Here is a 17,780-nt window from a genome sequence, read left to right as displayed (position 1 = left end):
GACCAGCACTTTTGGAGTTTAATGAATAAGCCCCATTATCTTCTTGGTAATAGTACATTGTCACCTACTCTATTTTACAATACACATTTGTTATGTACTGTATACATTTAGCAAGCTTTTTTTTAACAAAGATTCCTTTCTTTACTTTTTATTTTGTACTGTACATGTATACGTTTGAAAGAAAAAAGACACAACTCTCATAGTGTAAAATTGTTAATATAATGTGACAAAGTATTGGTGGTAAGTATTGCATGTACAAAAAAATATAATCTTTAAAACATGGCATGTTTAGGGTACATGTTACCACTACAGCAATCGATGGTTCCCACTCCGTGAAGAGACCACCGCCGCTTCCTCTCCAGATCAGGTTAAGTGTGGGCGTCATTATGTCCCAGCGTCTTCGTATCCAGAAAACCACTACCAGATGTCATCCGTTTTCAATGGCAGGTCGCTTCCTTACTCGTGGGAATCCAAATGGTTTGTGGTATATATCGGAACAAATCTAAAGCTCCCACACTGCCGGCTGAGGAATTCGATGACCTCAATGTATGCCATACTGTTCCTAGTGCCTATCGCAGGGACCACTGACGTCACTGGATTGCGTCACCAAAAGCGACCAACCAGTGCTGACTCAGTGGAAAAGACTGCAGACTCAGTATGAGCTCAACAGTGAGCAGGGAGAATAAGGCAAATGCCCCAATATACTTCAAAGTATATCCTACGCGTTTCAGTGGGATCCATCGATTGCTGTAGTGGTAACGTATCCTAAACATGCCATGTTTTAAAGATTATGTATTTTCTGTACTGTACATGCAATACTTACCACCAATACTTTGTCGCATTATATTAACAAAATTACACAGAGTCGTGCACTGTCTTTTTTTCTTTCATTATTAGCTTGTGAGATGATGAGCCATCTTTGTTGACCAGCAGCAGACTCTCAGATATTTTGTATGACTTTTTTTTTTTATTATTCTACACTTTATCACGTTGTGTCATTATTGTATTGTATATTCTTTCCATATACTGTATATGTTTGCATTATTTAGACCTGTGGTATTACAAACCATAGTAATAATGCTTATTATCTTAATTCTAAATAGTGGGTTTTTTTAATATTTTTTTTCATTAAAAACAGAACAGCTTCACTAAGGTGACCCACCAGAAAGCCGTTGATATAATTGGTATCATAATGTCACCACTTTGCATTAGTTGTCACTGTCTTGTGATCATTTTTATTTCCATACCGTCACAGAAACCTATAAATATCTTGTAAACTGAGATTCCATGAGAATAGCCATTAATAGCAATATATTGCTATGGAAGTATGAAAAACAGTGGGGGGTTATTGTTAATAGCGTTTGGATTCATTACCAGTAGCAGCTTGTTTAATAGAAAATTGGAAATTGTACGTAATTATTACTCATGTCACTGCCTGTCAGGTTGTGTATTAAAATTTCTGGAAAAGCAGAAACATAAACTGGGTAAACTGCCGAAAATAATCTGATGAGTTGTTCTGACATTGTACTTTTGTACCATGACATTTTGTTAAATAAGTGACTGATTCCATCAGTTTTAATACCTTATTATGTATATGTCAGAGCTCAACAAATACGGAACAATTGTGAGCTCTCAAATTTCAATGTCCCATTAAGTTGTGTTTTTTTGTATTCCTACAAAACAACTGAAGTTATCCTCCTACACCTCGGACAAGCACGTAAATACATACAAGGGGATTGAGTTAAGGAGGATTTCACACCCAAACATCTTTACCTATATCCAGTAATGATTTGTTTCTGTACCCCTCCTGCTTCTGATTCATTACCACATTAAAGGGATCTTGCATATACATATTTTCTGTGCTTCTCTCTTCTTACTTTCACCCAACCCAAAAAGTGAAACCCGTTCCTCTGTGCATGTGAACACATTGTTATTTCCACTTGTAATCCAGGCTATTTAAAAAAAAAAACACGTCGGCCCAGATGCACAGAAGTCTGTTATTGACTTTACAAGGCCTTAATTAAGTACTAATCCCCGAAGAGCAGGGCATTTACTGGCCAATAATGCCGTGTCTGGAAAAGTTGAAGGCCAAAGGCGAAGCCGAGTATTGCCCTGTTCTGAGGGGATTACTACTTTTATAGGCTAAATGTAGGCTTATTATTTTTCTTTTTTTACGTTTTACATAAAAAAGAGACACTTTTTTGTAGTTATTGATTTTTATCAGCATGATCATCTACATTCTTATGCTTTTATTGCAAGTTTATTAAAAGGACATTGGACATACACACAACCCCCTCTATACACACACACACTGCAGCGCTCCTCCCTCTATACACACCAACACACTGCAACCCCCCTCCTCTACACCCAAAAAACACACTGCAGCCCATCTCCACCCCCTACACTCACAACACACACAGCAGCCCCCCTCTACACACTGCAGCCCCCTGTAAACCCACAAAACTGCACACACACCAAAACACACTGCAGCCCTCCTCCACCCTCTACACCCACTGACACACACATACACTGCAGCCCCCCTCTACACCCACAAAACACTGTACACACACACAAACAGCAAAACAGACTCTGCCACATCTACATCCACAAAACACACACCAGCAGCCCCCTCTCTACACTCAGTGCAGCCCCCCTGTAAACCATCACACTGCAGACACACACACCAACAAAACACTGCACCCCTCCTCCACCCACAAAACACACTGAAGACACACAGTGCAGCCCCCTCCCCCTCTACACCCACAAAACACTCACACAGCAGACACACACCAACAAAACAGATGCTGCTGCCCCCTCTACACCCACAAAACACACACCAACAGATGACACACACACCAATAAAACATTGCTGGCCCCCTTTACACCCACAAAACAGACAGTGGACACACACACTCTCCTGTGCGGAGCTCTCTGCAGGCAGGGTGGGGGAGGAGTCAGTGCCTTGCTGCTGCCTCCTGTCCAATCACGTCCCATGTCTCAGAGCTGATCTCACACTTTGTGAATGAGAACTAAAAGCTGATTGGTTGAAAAACTTGTCAGGGTGCCAAAAATTCTGGGCCATTACTGATTGGATAATGCCCGGAATTTTAACCAATCAGAGAGCAGGGATTTCAATAATGCCCGGAATTTAACAGTTTTAACCTATAATCTAAATTAACGCCTCGTTAAACGCTATCGGTATCTTCAAAGCTCACTAATGCAATGTTAAGTGTTGTTATCTATCATGGCCGTTAGTTCTAATGTCATGCAGAAGAGGCATTCCCTCTAATAATGTTTGTTCATAGGGCTCTGTTATAATTAACAGGGACTTAACGAGACCTTGGTTAGGTCATACATAAAGGTGGTTATAACTCCGTCCTGACACTGAAATATTGTTTTTTTTCTTGAGTGGAGAGAGCTAACGTGATGCATGGCTATGTAACATGTCGATAAGCCTATGCCAATAAAATCACTAATAGCTATTGTTTTTGTATATGTATATGTATGGATTGCTACTAATAGGTTAATCCTGCAAACACTAAAATTCCCATATTGCATTGGTACAACAACATAATGCTTATCAACAGATAAGACAACCCCCTGAATAACATAATCACCACACGAATGTTGTGGCGTCACTAAAGGTGACTGATCCAAATAAATGAATTTACTGTTGTTCATTTTACATTTCAGCTATCTAAGAAGTATGGCTCTATTTTTAGCATCCAGATAGGAATGACAAAGATGGTTGTGCTGTGTGGATATGAGACCGTGAAAGATGCTCTTGTCAACCACGCTGAAGAGTTTTCCGAAAGGGCCAAGGTCCCCATTTTCCAGGAAATGTCAAAGGGACACGGTAACAGGCTTGGCTAATCTAATAGAATGTAAAGTTCCTTAAACAACAATTTTATTTCTATACAGGTGCACCGCCGAGTATTCTAAAACTTGCCTTAAACTTGCCTTGGAAAATATGGGGCTATCACCAACAAGATACAGGTACATGCTGGGTACATGCTGCAAACATTTCAATGACATTTCTGCAGAGACTAATGGCCCATTGGATTAACACAGCAGGGGTCTGCTTGAATGGGACTGCCAGGGACCTCCGCTGTTAATCCGATGGGCCATTAGTCTGTCTGCAGAAATTTCACTGAAATGTTGCATCATGTACCCAGCATGTACCTGGGTCTTGTTGGTGATTGCCCCAGATTTGTTTTTGAATACTCGTCGGCACTACAGTATGTCAAATTTGTGAATATTTGTTATAAAACTTAAGCACCAACAGGAAAGCTATCCCATCATTTTTAAACACTACTGAGAAAATGAAAGAGCTTATATTATCCTATAACTGATGGGCAGATACATCTTAAAATCCGTATGAGGCATATCCTTTATTCCAACAGAGTTGATAAAGTTTAGCTTTTTGTCACGCTTTGGATATGGTGAATCAGCTTGATCAGAACAAATACATTTACTGTAACAATGCAAAATTCTCCTTCTCCCTGAGTAATGTACTGTGGATTGTCTTTCTTTCTTTATTGCCACTGCGTTTACTTTTAAACCACATTGAAAAAAAAATAGGGAAAGATAGGGGATGTGAGATCCAATTTCAGCAGCTCAGTTCAAAGTAAAGCGGAAATGTAACTAAGTAAAATACAGCTTTCCTAAAATAGTAATAATTGCATGGCACAGCGTTGGAAGTGGAAGAAAATGCCATTTTGTAAGACTAAATATGTATGTAACACACTTCCCCCCACCCTCTGGGAGATGTGTAGCTACGGTGTATGTGTGGTGCAATACCTATGGTTCACAGGAGGCCCGAGCCTCCGCTGCTGGGAACCTGGGGCGCACCTGGATCGGTGCTCGGTAGCGCCACCACCTGTACGGGATTCTATATGTAGAATAACCCCATTACAGGACACATACAGTAATAAAGAATACACACTTGGTCAAACAGAACAAGTTTACTATATGGAGCTATTATATGGTTACAGCTACCCACCAGGCCTCGCACGGCCATAACCTCACACCATGTTCCCAACACTGTGTCCTCAGAGTCCCACACCCATCCCTGCCCTGCCTTCTAAAATTGAGTTGTTGGTTGGTGCACGTGTTGTGGTGAGGTACCTGATGGGTGATGCCACACCCGGGCGCGCAGATGCTGTTGTTGGGATCCACGGATCCAGGACGGTGTTTGATGACGCCTCTACGGTGGGTGGGTACTGCAAAGATGGTACCACCATATACAATGTCTCCTCGCAGCAGGTGTCTGGTCCCAGGCCACCTGAAATCAGTATGCCGCCGCGTCCTGGCTGTGTCCCTCACTTTAAGGCTACAGGCGCAGTGTCCCTATCTATGGGCCTGTCCCTGCAGCAACCACAAGCTGAGGGGATACAGGTCCTAGCTGGGGCCTTATGGGGTTTCTGGCCTAGTGCAGGAGCCACAGACCCCTGCACACACAACCTACCCCTTCCTTGTCCCAGCTTCGACTAGTGTGGCAGCAAACGCGCAAAATGTATCACTATCTGGTGCAGGGGAAAGCTGCAGCCCTATTGGCTGCCATAGATCAAGTGGTGCCTTGCCCCTATGCATCCTTGGGTCTGTAGTCCTGTGTGAGCCTGTCTACTATTAGCCGCCGCTCCGGGGGTCCTGCTGTGCATGCGTGTTCTCTCTACTGGCCGTCGGCCTTGGGGATCCCTCCGTGCATGTGCAACTGAACGGCGCATGCACGCATCTGCACAATATGGCGGCACCCTGTGGAATCGGGCCACCACGCTCGCCTCACCAGCTGCCCCCGCAACACTCGGCCTACCGGGCATATGTCCGCACTCTCCGGCAGCACCCACAGCCACGTGAAGATAAGGGGTCCACTGGGAGCCCAAGGGGGACCGGGGCTACATTTATAACATCTCTCTGATGAACTTATAGACTTGAGGACCGTGAGCATATCAATTTTATTTGAGCTGTCTCTCTAGCTTTATATAATGCAGTGAAATCTCTTTGTTTCTACTCAGGTGTTATTTTTTCTCATGGTGAGAACTGGAAAGTAATGAGAAGATTTACTCTTTCAACGTTGCGGGATTTTGGAATGGGAAAGAAAACTTTAGAAAACAAAATTAATGAAGAATGTGATTGTTTAGTGGAAATATTTAACTCCTACAAAGGTTAGTGTTTACATGTACTTTTGTGTGTTCTTTGTGATTATAATTTGTATGCATGCACTATATGAAATGTCTGGTACAAAAATGGTATGATTGCTTCCTTTGTGCAGACTAAAAATCCACATGGCACTATCATTATCCTAATACTTTGGTTAATGCCAAATATATATGGCAGGGAGGAGTTTAGAAGCTTGGAGTGGAGTGTCTCCCTGTATCAATGTATCAGGTTGTTTTGTATTTGACCTATTTTGCCTTGGAATGGTTAAGGAGGAGTTACCCGAGACACATATTGTAATGAATGTGTAACGGGTATTGCCCCACCCAATTGCATATAGAGTGTATATGAGGGGGAACCTATATGTTACCAGGTGTGGTGCAGTATACCTGTCAGGCTCACAGGAGGTCTGAGCCTCCGCTAGTGAGAGCCTGGGGTCAATCCTCTGGAACGATCTTCTTCGGTCAGCGCCTCCACCTGTGTAGGATTCTAGGAGTGTAGAATGTCCACTACACAGGACCCACATGTAGTAACCACATAAACAGGAGTATAAGTATAACCGTTTACTATATGCAGAATAACCATATATCACATATCATCAAAAACAATAACTGTGTCACTCTGTAATACTACTCCCTATGGGTGATAACCCCACACTATGTACCAAAGTCCCAAATGTCCACTAAGAGACCCAGAACCTATAGGCGGGATCAGTGCCTGATGTACCGGTTTTGTTGGTGCACTTTTAATACGATACCTGCCCCAGCACCTGGGGCTGCAGATTCTTCACAAAGGATCTGCTGCTCTGCGATATCCTCTGCGACGTCCTGAAACTCTGTCTGGCGGTGGGTGGCTCCCGCATGGAGTGATCAACCTTTGGAAAGTCTCTTGCTGTAGATCCTGTCTGAGCCCAGATGCAGGCCGCGATCACTGCATGCAACTGGCACCGGTGATATCAAATAGAACTGGGTACTATAGAAAGCAAACCCCCTCTTGCACTGAAAGGGGCCTTTCTTGAAACTGCCAAACTAACTGATATGGCTGCACTGCAAGCCACACTGTCTCTTCTTGTCAGAGCACACAGCACTGCAGCTGTGTCACTGACAAGACTCAGACTCAGATAAGGGCAGGGTCCCTACCTAAGGGGCCTTCCCTATGAACTTACCCACTAACCTAGTGGGGAGTGGGGCCTACCTGGGGCCTGGGGTGTCTGTGGCCTAGTACAGCTAAGCACTGCTCTCTGTACACTACCTTCCCCAATCGCTTCCTGGATCCAACTGACAAACCCTGTCTGCACACAACATTGTATCTTCTTTGATACAGGAGAAGCTGCCAGCTCTATTGGCTGTCTGGCTGCCTGTGACCAGGGTGAAAGTGCAGTCCCCAGAGGCAGCAGGGAATTGTAGTTCTTGGTGCAGCTCTTTCCTATGGGGACCGCATGGGCAATCTTTACAGCGCATGTCTGAAGCTGTAATGGCTGCCGCTACTCTTAACTGAGCATGCGCAACTTCCAACCTCTGTGCATTGCACTGCACAGGCACGAACTCCCGCGCCAACCTCAACATGGCCACCGCGACTGCTCTACTTACGCGCAAGCCTCCGCACATGTGCGGAAACATTAAACATGGCGGCGTCCTGCCGCAGCTGCCACCGGGAGCCCCCGAGAACACGCTCGCCCCCGCAGCAGCACGCACGCAAGGGGGAAAGAAACCGGCAGACAGGGGGACCTGAGGGACCCTGGCTACAAATGTATCACACTCTGTCTTTCCTCATCATTTCCACGTTTTTTTAGAGTCTAACTGATTGTTGCGTAGTTAAGTATATGACATTGGGCGATTTAAACATGCTGCTCCTGTCCAGAACCACAACAGCAGAGATTTATTGGTTTTGCATATTTAGAAAAGAGAAACTTACAGTGTGAACTAAGCACCACTAGTGGCATAAAAGTATTTTGGCGGGATTTGGGATGATGAGGCGGCTTTGCAGGAAGGCCCTTCAGGAGGTTTTAGCGAGGGGAGGGCTCTTCAGAGCTTCACAGGAGGGAGTTTAAGAGGAGGTAGTTCATTAAATAGGAAACATCGAGGAAGTGGACTATACACTACAAGGACTAAGGGCCTATTCTAGTAGCCTTCATAACCTACTTATCAAGCTTTTTTAGTAGTTATCGGCCCAAAATAGCTACAGCTATTAAGAAAGCCTCGATAAGTCTGTGACAAAAGCATTAATCGACATTTTTTGCTCTCGTCCAAAACACCTTGCCAGTTGTGCCAGGATATGCCCCTTATTGGTAGGTTTTGAAATTCATGCAATTCTAGTAGTCTCGATTAGGTTATCGAGGCTTTAGAATGGCGATTTTCTCCCAAATTCGTTTTGCCAGAAAAATTTGTTGTGAAGCTGGTGAGAAGGCGGCGAGTGAGGGACTTAGAAAAAATATATATATTTCCTGCATCGGATTGATGCCGGGGGACTCCGGAGCTGAAACACATGAATACCAGCACCGGAGACCCCCGGCATGAATCTGATGCAATAAAAATGCATTTATAGGCAATTTCATTGCATTAGTGGCTAACCGCCAAGGCAATGAAGGGGTTAACTACAGGTGCATGTTTATTGTGGGCAGCAGGGGTGGGTGAAGGTGGTATTTGGCCTCTGGTGGGTGTTTAGCCCTTCCAGGAGGTTACAGGTAGCGTTAAACCCTTGATTACCTTAGTGGTTAGTACTGCTAAGGTAATGAAGGGGTTAACCCCTCCCGCTACTCATCCGGTAGGTATAAATACCCAGCAATAGCAAAATACCAACTTCACCCATCCTCGCTACCACAATAAACATCCACATATACAACAACCCTACCTCATTTACCCCCAACAAAACACACATACAATACAGGCAGTCCTCGTTTTACAACGCTTCGCTTTACAACGAATGGCTTATCCAACGCTATGCAATGCATACCTATATTCATTTTTACAACGCCAAAATTGCTTATTCAACGCTCTTACGATGCTTTGCAACGTTGTGTATGTGTGTATATATACACATTAGCATAAACTACATTGCAAAGCGTCGTAAGAGCGTATATATATATATATAATATTATACTATATAATATTATATTATACTATATAATATATTATTTATTATGTTATATTATATATATAATACAGTATATACACTATATAATTTATGTGTGTGCTGCATATCTTATTGCCTGCATAAAATATTTGGTGTATTTTAGTGTTAAAAATTCCTTCAGGAACGGAACCTTTCATTTAAACAGTGTTCCTATGGGAAAATCTGTTTCGCTTTACAATGTTTCGCTTTACAACGCCATTTTGAGTAACGCATTGTGTTGGATAACCGAGGACTGCCTGTACAGTAATGGGCAAAATGACTGTTTTCCAGATATGGATAATAGCTCATTTGACCATTCAAAATCAAACATTAGCCAGACAGCATAAATAAAGTAAATACAACTTCTACTTACCCCTGCCATGATGAAGGGGTCCTCATCACCATACTCCACTCCAGGTCCATGTCCTCCGTTGGCAGAAAAAGTACAAGAAAAAATACAATCTAATGGTCCTAACCCTTTAATCACTTTAGTTATTAGTAACCACTATAATAATTAAGGGGCTAACCCCCCTCACCCACTACCCTCCCGGGAGGCTTAACCACCCACCCTGGGGCCACTATACCTACCTTCTACCCATTGATTGGCACAGTGGTACATGATACCTATATTATATGGGTATGATAAGCCTCTACAGAAGTCAATGGTCAACCTATAAAACCTATAAAACGTCTGCATGAGATTTGGGATAACTCGCGTTCAAGAAAATTCCAAGTTCTCAGAAGAGAAGGTAGCAGTGTCGTGTGGAACTTCACGCTGATTTGGATACCAGGAGATCCCGGTCAGGGTAAAACTGTTATTTAGAGTTCCCTACATCTAGGAAAGTCTAGTTTTCGACCACAGACCCCAGCAAGTTTGTTTTTGTGTCTGTATTTTGTGTTCCATTGTGTAAGCGAATTTATGCGAATAAATTACAATTTATTTCATTACCTTGTTTTGCTCAGTGAATGATTACGGTTAAAAGTGTGTAAACTACCTGGTCTCCCGTGACATATATGGGCACATTTATTCACTAAACTTGGTTAAGTGCCTGTACCCTTATTCAGTGCCCTTTTCAAGTGATTTTGCATCTGTAGCTATTGGTAAAATCGCTCAAAAACAGCTTTTCAACGAGCGTTAATACTCTTGCTATAACAACCTGTGCGGTAGCTGAAAAAATGCCCCAAATCAAATTTTTTGCCTGCAACTGCTATTCACAAAGCTCCGATATGCAAATCACGCCTTAAACACTTGTATTCTTTTCTCGCTATCTAAAGGGTGGCGAGATCGGAATTGCGATTTGCATATCACAGAGTTTATTTCATTTTTACTGCATACAATTGAAGCCGGGGGTCTCCAGAGCTGACCCGCATTCATTTCAGCTCCGGAGACCCTCAGCTTCAATCTTGGGTAATAAAAATAAAATTACTGCCACCTTCATTACCTTAGTGGCTAACCACTAAGGTAATGGAGTTAAATGCAGTAATGGAGTTAAATGGCAGGAACTGCTTTGTTGTTGGTATTGGGGTTGGGTGAAGCTTGTAGTTGCTTCTGGGTGTGTGTTTAGGTCTCCCGGGAAGGTTGCAGTAGGAGTTAACCCTTTAATTACCTTAGCAGTTACAACCACTAAGGTAATGAAGGAGTTAACCCCTAAAGGCCTAAACACCGACCCGGAAGCAACTACCCCCTTCACCCTCCCCTTCTACCACCAATACCACACCGGAATGGGTAAAAGTGTTATTAGCCAAAGATGGCTAATAGTGCTTTTCCCCATTCAAATAACCATTACCGTGCATTACAATAAAATACATTACTATAATATATACATTACTATAAAACAAAGCTTTAACCATTTAATCTATTGTCACTGTTGTCATCAATGCCCTCAACGGTTCACAGATAGTCACATTGGCAAGCAATGGCTACCCAACACCCCACCCCCTGCCTTCTCTAAACATCCCCCTCCCCTCCTCTACAGCTCCCTCCTCCCAACCCATGCTGCAATGGGCTAAATGCCTATTCAGATCTGGATAATAGTGCATTTGCCCATTAAAAATAAAACATTAGCCAGCCAGCATAAAGTATATTAAAGTTGTACTTACCCCTGCCAGGATGAAGGTCACCCTTGTCTTCCTCCATGTACACTGGCGACACATTTAATTGCACTGCGGCCAGATCCGCAAGCCGGGAGATTTCCCGGCTTGCTAGTGGCCGCCCCTCGGCGTGCCGCGCGTCATAGACGCGCGGTCACGCGTCTTCGGGAGCGTGCGCCCCCTGCACGCACGTCCAGGGGCTCCCCGAGGGAGCCCTGGTGTCCCGCGATCGCGGGACAGCGGCAGGGGGTTCCGGGGGACCCGGCGGACCCGGCAGCGGGAGGGAGAGCGCCCCGATCAGAGGGCGCTCTTCCGCTGCTTCGGCGCGCGCCCGTCACACTCGGGCGCGCGCCAGGCTACTGCTGCGGCACAGAACGGGCAAATGCTCGAATAAACTGTGCCGCAGCAGTACTCTACATCTTCCATAGGCAGCAACATTAAAATAAAAAAGCTAGTGACAGACCACAAATCCCTTAATCAACTTGGCGTTTATTAACTGCTATGGTAATTAAAGGGTTAAGCCCCCTCATCCGCTACCCACCGGGATGACCTAACCATACTCCCCAGGGCAACTACTCATTGATTTTCACATTGGTAAACCATGCCCCCAATATGGACATGGATTACCACAATGGCAATCCTTCAAAAAATACAATATATTACAAATAAATATAAGCAAACATTTAGAAAAAATGCATTGATTGTCAATGTGTTTATTTATGCCCTAGATAAACACATTGCCAGTCAATGAGCATCCATTGTTGATCAGACGGCTTCTTGGGGTCAAATGAGATATGACAGGCCTTAATATGTATAAGGCCTGCGATGCCACATTTGATTGACAAATGGTACACCCTCCAATCAGATTGGTTGATGTACTGTACCATTTGATCACTTCCATTTTTTTTAATGCTGTGATATCATCTTAAATGGAGGGAAGCCAGACAATCAGATATGGATATAGCAAGGATATGCTCCCCTCCCTTTAAGATGATGTCACTTAAGAAACAAAATGGAAGCCATCACATGGTACATCCGCCTATCGGATTGGTTGATATACCATGTGATACTTTCCTTTTTTGGAGTGATGTAACATAATCAAAAGGAGAGGTAAGATAGCCAATCAGGTGGCATGCTTGTTACATCACTCCAAAAAAGGAAAGGCATCACGTGGTATACGATGGGTTGGTCTCAGTCATTAAAATTAGCGTGTACCTGGACTGTTAATTGTCTGTAAAGGATCCTGGAGTAAAATTGAGGGTATGCTCGTTTCAGCAACACCTTCCACCTTCAGATGCAGCGGCCATAATTTTAGCAAATAGCGCGGTTTATACCTCAGAATACCCATGTGATGGCGTGCGATTTCTTCCAACCGTATCCCCTTAAGACTCGTGTTGACTCGAATTTTTATCGGGTTCAGAAAATTGCATTTTTGCGCGGTCTGCAATACCGTCGAGAAACTCAAGTGGGTGATTGCGAGCTGTTGTCTTAAAAATCTAATACACTCTAGCAATTCAACGTGTCTTTTATTGCCGTACTGTTCTGTAAGTGTGTAATTGTAATTTGAAGATTAATGTTACATGTTCATACTGTATTGTGTACATGGGAAATAAGTATTTGATACAAATTAAGTGTTGTATTTGTACAGGATAATAAAGGGAATAATAATACAAAAATACAACTTTGCTTCTTTCGAATGTTAAATATTTTTTCCGCTCATGCGTGTACAGTATGTCTCTGCTAAGAAACCCCAAAAATAAAAGTGTATATCTTTTATTCTATACGGTATGTATTATTTATTATTCAATACTGTCAACTTGCTACTGTAGGCTTGCTCTTTTCATACTGTTTTTATTTTATGCGCATGTGTGTATGTCGCATTGGAACCTTTTTGAAACACATGCATGTCATCACATTTAGGCGCATGCGTGCATGTCTAATCTCTGGCAGGAGGGGCAATGCGAAAAAAAGACTGTTCGCTACTTAAGGTTTTTCTTATCGAACGCTTCAAACCACGAACGTCAGGTGAAAATGTGTAAAAATCGTAGTTCGAAATGAAATATTCATATATTTCGCATACAGTCGCCATGTTATCTGCTGCAGTTATTCATTTTTAATATTTTCTGCAATTAACGCTGCAGCAGAATTATTTTCTGCAATTAACGCTGAAATATTCATATTTCGCCTACAGTCGCCATGTTATCTGCTGCAGTTATTCATTTTTAATATTTAAAAACGAATAACTACAGTCAGGTTTTTTATACATGTACGGTGTACACATTATATCCAGTCCAGTCAGCAATTGTGCAAGGATAATATAGGAATGGAGAAAAAAACCACACAGCTTTGAGTTTTATATGTTTTTATTATGAAGCGCCTAAATTTTATAACGTCTTCAGCGTCTTCAAGGACCAAGGTCGAATCACAATGGACTAGTGTATTAGACTTGGTTTTTATATGTTTTTTTTGTTGTTTTTTTTAACACACCTGCAACTTGACACAGTAGCACCGACAGAACTGTACACATTACAATTCATTAATTTCTGCCACCTGGCAGATACGCGAAGAATCGCACCCAAAGAAATCCGAAACCATTAAATTAAAACAGATCAACAGCGGTAAACTGCAGATAAACCTGGCGGTGTGAGGGCGACGTACAGTGGCGGCCGCCTTTAGCCTCTTGCGGCCGTTTCTCCGTGATTTTTAAAATCGAGGGCAGATGCGGCATGTTCCGCGGCCGTTTTAGGCCATTTCATTGTTTAGTGCTATTAGCGCTGTCTAGCCATGAATGCGGCTGAACGCGGCAAAGTGCGTGACATACGGAAAACATCCCCGAAAAAATAAAATAGAAAGAATAAAAGGGGCCGCAACAGTAAATACCGCGTGGAGTACAGCAGCGCACACAAAAACAGCGCCGTGATGCCTTAAAATAATGGTCGCTGCATCTGCAACCAGCCCGGAGTTTTCCCTGAATCCCTGTTTTTTGTGAAATATTTCTCTACCTGTTGTATCGTATATTCTTCTGTTAGCTTCAGCTAAATAAACCTATTTATTATTTCTTTAAAATGTTTTACCAGAAATTATAGGCTAAAGCAGTAAAATTCCAGGCATTACTGAAATCCCTGCTCTCTGATTGGTCAGAATACTTCAGAATACTGAATGAATAATGCCCGGAATTTTTGACAACTTGCCAACTCACATCAAAGCAGAGAAGCAGGGGCTCGCGCTGAGAAAAAAACCAGCAAGTTTAAAACTTAACTGCAGCAGCTCTGCTCCTCTACTCACTGAGCAAACTGAACACGGCAGCACAAGCAGCCTCTCTCCCTCCTCTCTCATAGCTGCTAGTGCTGTCAGAAGCTGCAGTGTCCCAGGTAACTTTGTTGCTTGCAACAAAGTAATATTTCTCACCACATCTATTGCCTGTGCTACTGTTAGGTAATTTGTATTTCTTTTTATTTAGTTGTAGTTAATATCACAGTCCCCCCACTTCTCTGCCACATCCCCCCTGCACCGACCTCTCCCCCTCCATTCCCCACCTCACCCATTTTCTCCCCTCACCTCTCTCTCCCCCCTCACCTCTCTTCCCCCTCATCTTTCTCCTCTCTCTTTCCCCCCTCACCTCTCTCTTCCCCCCCCTCACCTCAGTCTTACCCCTCACCTCCACTTCTCTTTTCCCCCCTCCTTTACTTCTCTCTTCCCCCCCTCCTCCACCTCTCTCTTCCCCCCTCCTCCACCTCTCTCTTCCCCCCTCACCTCTCTTCCCCCCCTCACCTCTCTTCCCCCCCCTCACCTCTCTTCCCCTCCCTCGCCTCCCTCTTCCCCCCCTCGCCTCCCTCTTCCCCTCCCTCACCTCCCTCTTCCCCCCCTGCACCTACCTCTTCCCCCCCCCTCACCTCCCTCTTCCCCCCCCTTACCTCCCTCTTCCCCCCCCTCACCTCCCTCTTCCCCCCCCTTACCTCCCTCTTCCCCCCCTTACCTCTCTCTTCCCCCCCCTCACCTCCCTCTTCCCCTTCCTCACCTCTCTCTTACCCCTCATCTCTCCCCCCTCCCCCACCACTGGGTTAAAGTCCCTCGGTTTCGCCTTGGGCCTTCAACTCTTCCAGCCAGGGCATTATTGGCCAGTAATGCCCTGTTCTTCGGGGATTATTACTTAAGTAATACATTTAGAGTTATCTCTCATCTTCAAGTATGTCCTGGGCATAGAGTTATAATGACAAATTCATGGTTATAAATACATACTGTAGTAACAGTAAGTGAACAGTGTTATACATTATATACAACCTTATACTGTATGCATTATATACATTTATATAAAACATTATATATTAAACCCTTCCTTAATAATTGTTCGATCCCTGGTAGTCCGATCAACCCTGATCATTTCAAGAATCAAGGATGCCTATACATCAGGGACAAAATGAACCCCCTGAGGATTTTTATTAGGACATCTAAGCTGCAAATCAGAATAATTATTTGTGCAAGAAACAGTGCTACAATTACCAAAGAAAACATTCCATTTATGTATTGTTTTCCTGCAACAGTTATAAAGCTGTTACTCTCTGTTAAGTTGGTAAGATGATGATCAAGTCAACAGGTTTCCAGTGTTGAAAGGTGTTGTATAGCAGAAGACAACTTTTAGTTTTGTGTGCCACTTACTGTATTGTATGTCTTTTTTTATACTATCATCCCTTTTCATACATTTATGATATAAATTTGCTTTTCATTTGGTCTAATTCCAGAAAAGCCATTTGAGAATACCATGATAGTGAATGCTTCTGTAGCCAACATAATCAGGTAACGCCAGGTAGCGCCAATAGGGCTGTAGGATCTCCCTGCAGGGGAGATTCTCATGAGTTTGATAAATGAAAACATCAGACTTGTTGGAAGCCCTATGGTCATGGTAAGCTGGTTCGATTTTTATGGTTGTTTTAAAAGATTATTATTTTTATATTTAGAAGGTTATATTTGATATCTTTTGTGCAGAGAATTGTCTCTTGTAAGATATACAGTACATACTATTCCTTCTGTATCTGTCTGTTCGAGTGCTGGAGAATTCATTGTTGCTATACTTTTTTTTCCTGCCATTATTCTGGCTTTTACATGGAAAATCCCATAATTAATTTCAGGGTATGCATACTCTTACACTCCACACAAAAAGGAGAGACATTGAAACAGATTTAACAGAGAGTAAAGTGATTCAAGCCTAAGTGTTTAGGATATATTGTAGGGGAATCAGGTGAGAGGTATGAAGGTTGGACAGTAGAAGGTTACAATGGGAGAGAATGCAGGCCTGCATTACAGTTTTAGCAGTAGAGCGACAGAGGAAAGGGCGTATATTTGCAATGTTATGGAGGAAAACAATGCAGTTTTAGCTGCACTGTGAGATGACAATTTGAGGGAGGCATCAAATGTGACACCCTGCAGCTGTGAAGATTCGCTCTGCAGCCCAGATGGCCAACGGGCCAGGTCACTCTAGCCCCAACTAATATGTCCACCAAACCAGGAAGTTAGCCTCTTTCTGACTCTGATTGTCAACACCTGCTCCAGAGCTTTAAATAGCAGCCGGTTGCTCTCAGCCAGTGCCCATGCAAAGTATTGCTAGACTGGGTGTGCTTCCTTCCTATTTGATCTTGTCTGTGGCCTCTACCTTGTACTTTCCCTGCCTCAATATTGGAACTGTGACCTGGCCATTCTTACCTGCGGCCTGCTTCGACCCCAGAATCGGACCTGACCATTCTGACTTGTCGCCAGCATCGACCTTGAACCAGACATAACTACACATGCACTTCTAGGACTGTAATCCCAGACCAAGGTGGGCATATCACACCTTACCTGTGACCTGTGGGTTCATATATTAACTTGCAGACAGAAATGTTACAAGTTGCATGGGCCACGTAATGGACCCCGTAGAGGTAGTGAACACTGTGACCCATCAGGGTAAGCTCCTGGGAGTCCACACCCCTCACCTGAATGTATTGGACCAGAAGCTGGATAGCATCACCTCTACATTGTAAACCATTTGCAACTACTTCAGCGCAGCTAGTTGTTGGCTCCAGTCACTCTGATGTCCGAGCGTTAGGGTAGCCAAGGTCACGTCGATGCGCATGGTGTTTTAGTAACCCTGGATTCCTAGCCCAGTCTGTTATGGAGGTCTTACCTCCACCTGTAGAAGCTTCCTGAAGCAGTACCAAGTCCAGTTTGACACACAACCATCATCCTTCTCCAACCATCGCTCTCGGTGAGTTACATATTTTCCCTTCTTATGGGCAAGGCTCTGGCATGGGCAGCACACCTTCATTAAATAAGATCTCGCCTGCTGGATGACTCACCTTCATGCAGACCTCTCAGATGATCTTTGAGGGAGAGAGCAAGAGTACTGTTTTAAGCTCCAACCTGTACTTGTACAGTTGACTGGAAAATCG

At 43.6% G+C, this 17,780-nt stretch overlaps 1 pseudogene; it reads left to right on the top strand.

The window, feature by feature from the left end:
• Positions 1-17,780, top strand: part of LOC142493873 (cytochrome P450 2K1-like) — a 104,935-nt pseudogene that overhangs the window by 11,040 nt on the left and 76,115 nt on the right.

Source organism: Ascaphus truei, chromosome 4, assembly GCF_040206685.1.
Source record: "Ascaphus truei isolate aAscTru1 chromosome 4, aAscTru1.hap1, whole genome shotgun sequence".
NCBI classification, from domain to species: domain Eukaryota; kingdom Metazoa; phylum Chordata; class Amphibia; order Anura; family Ascaphidae; genus Ascaphus; species Ascaphus truei.
Note: the sequence above shows the minus strand (reverse complement) of the source record. Positions and strands in the feature narration are given on the sequence as shown.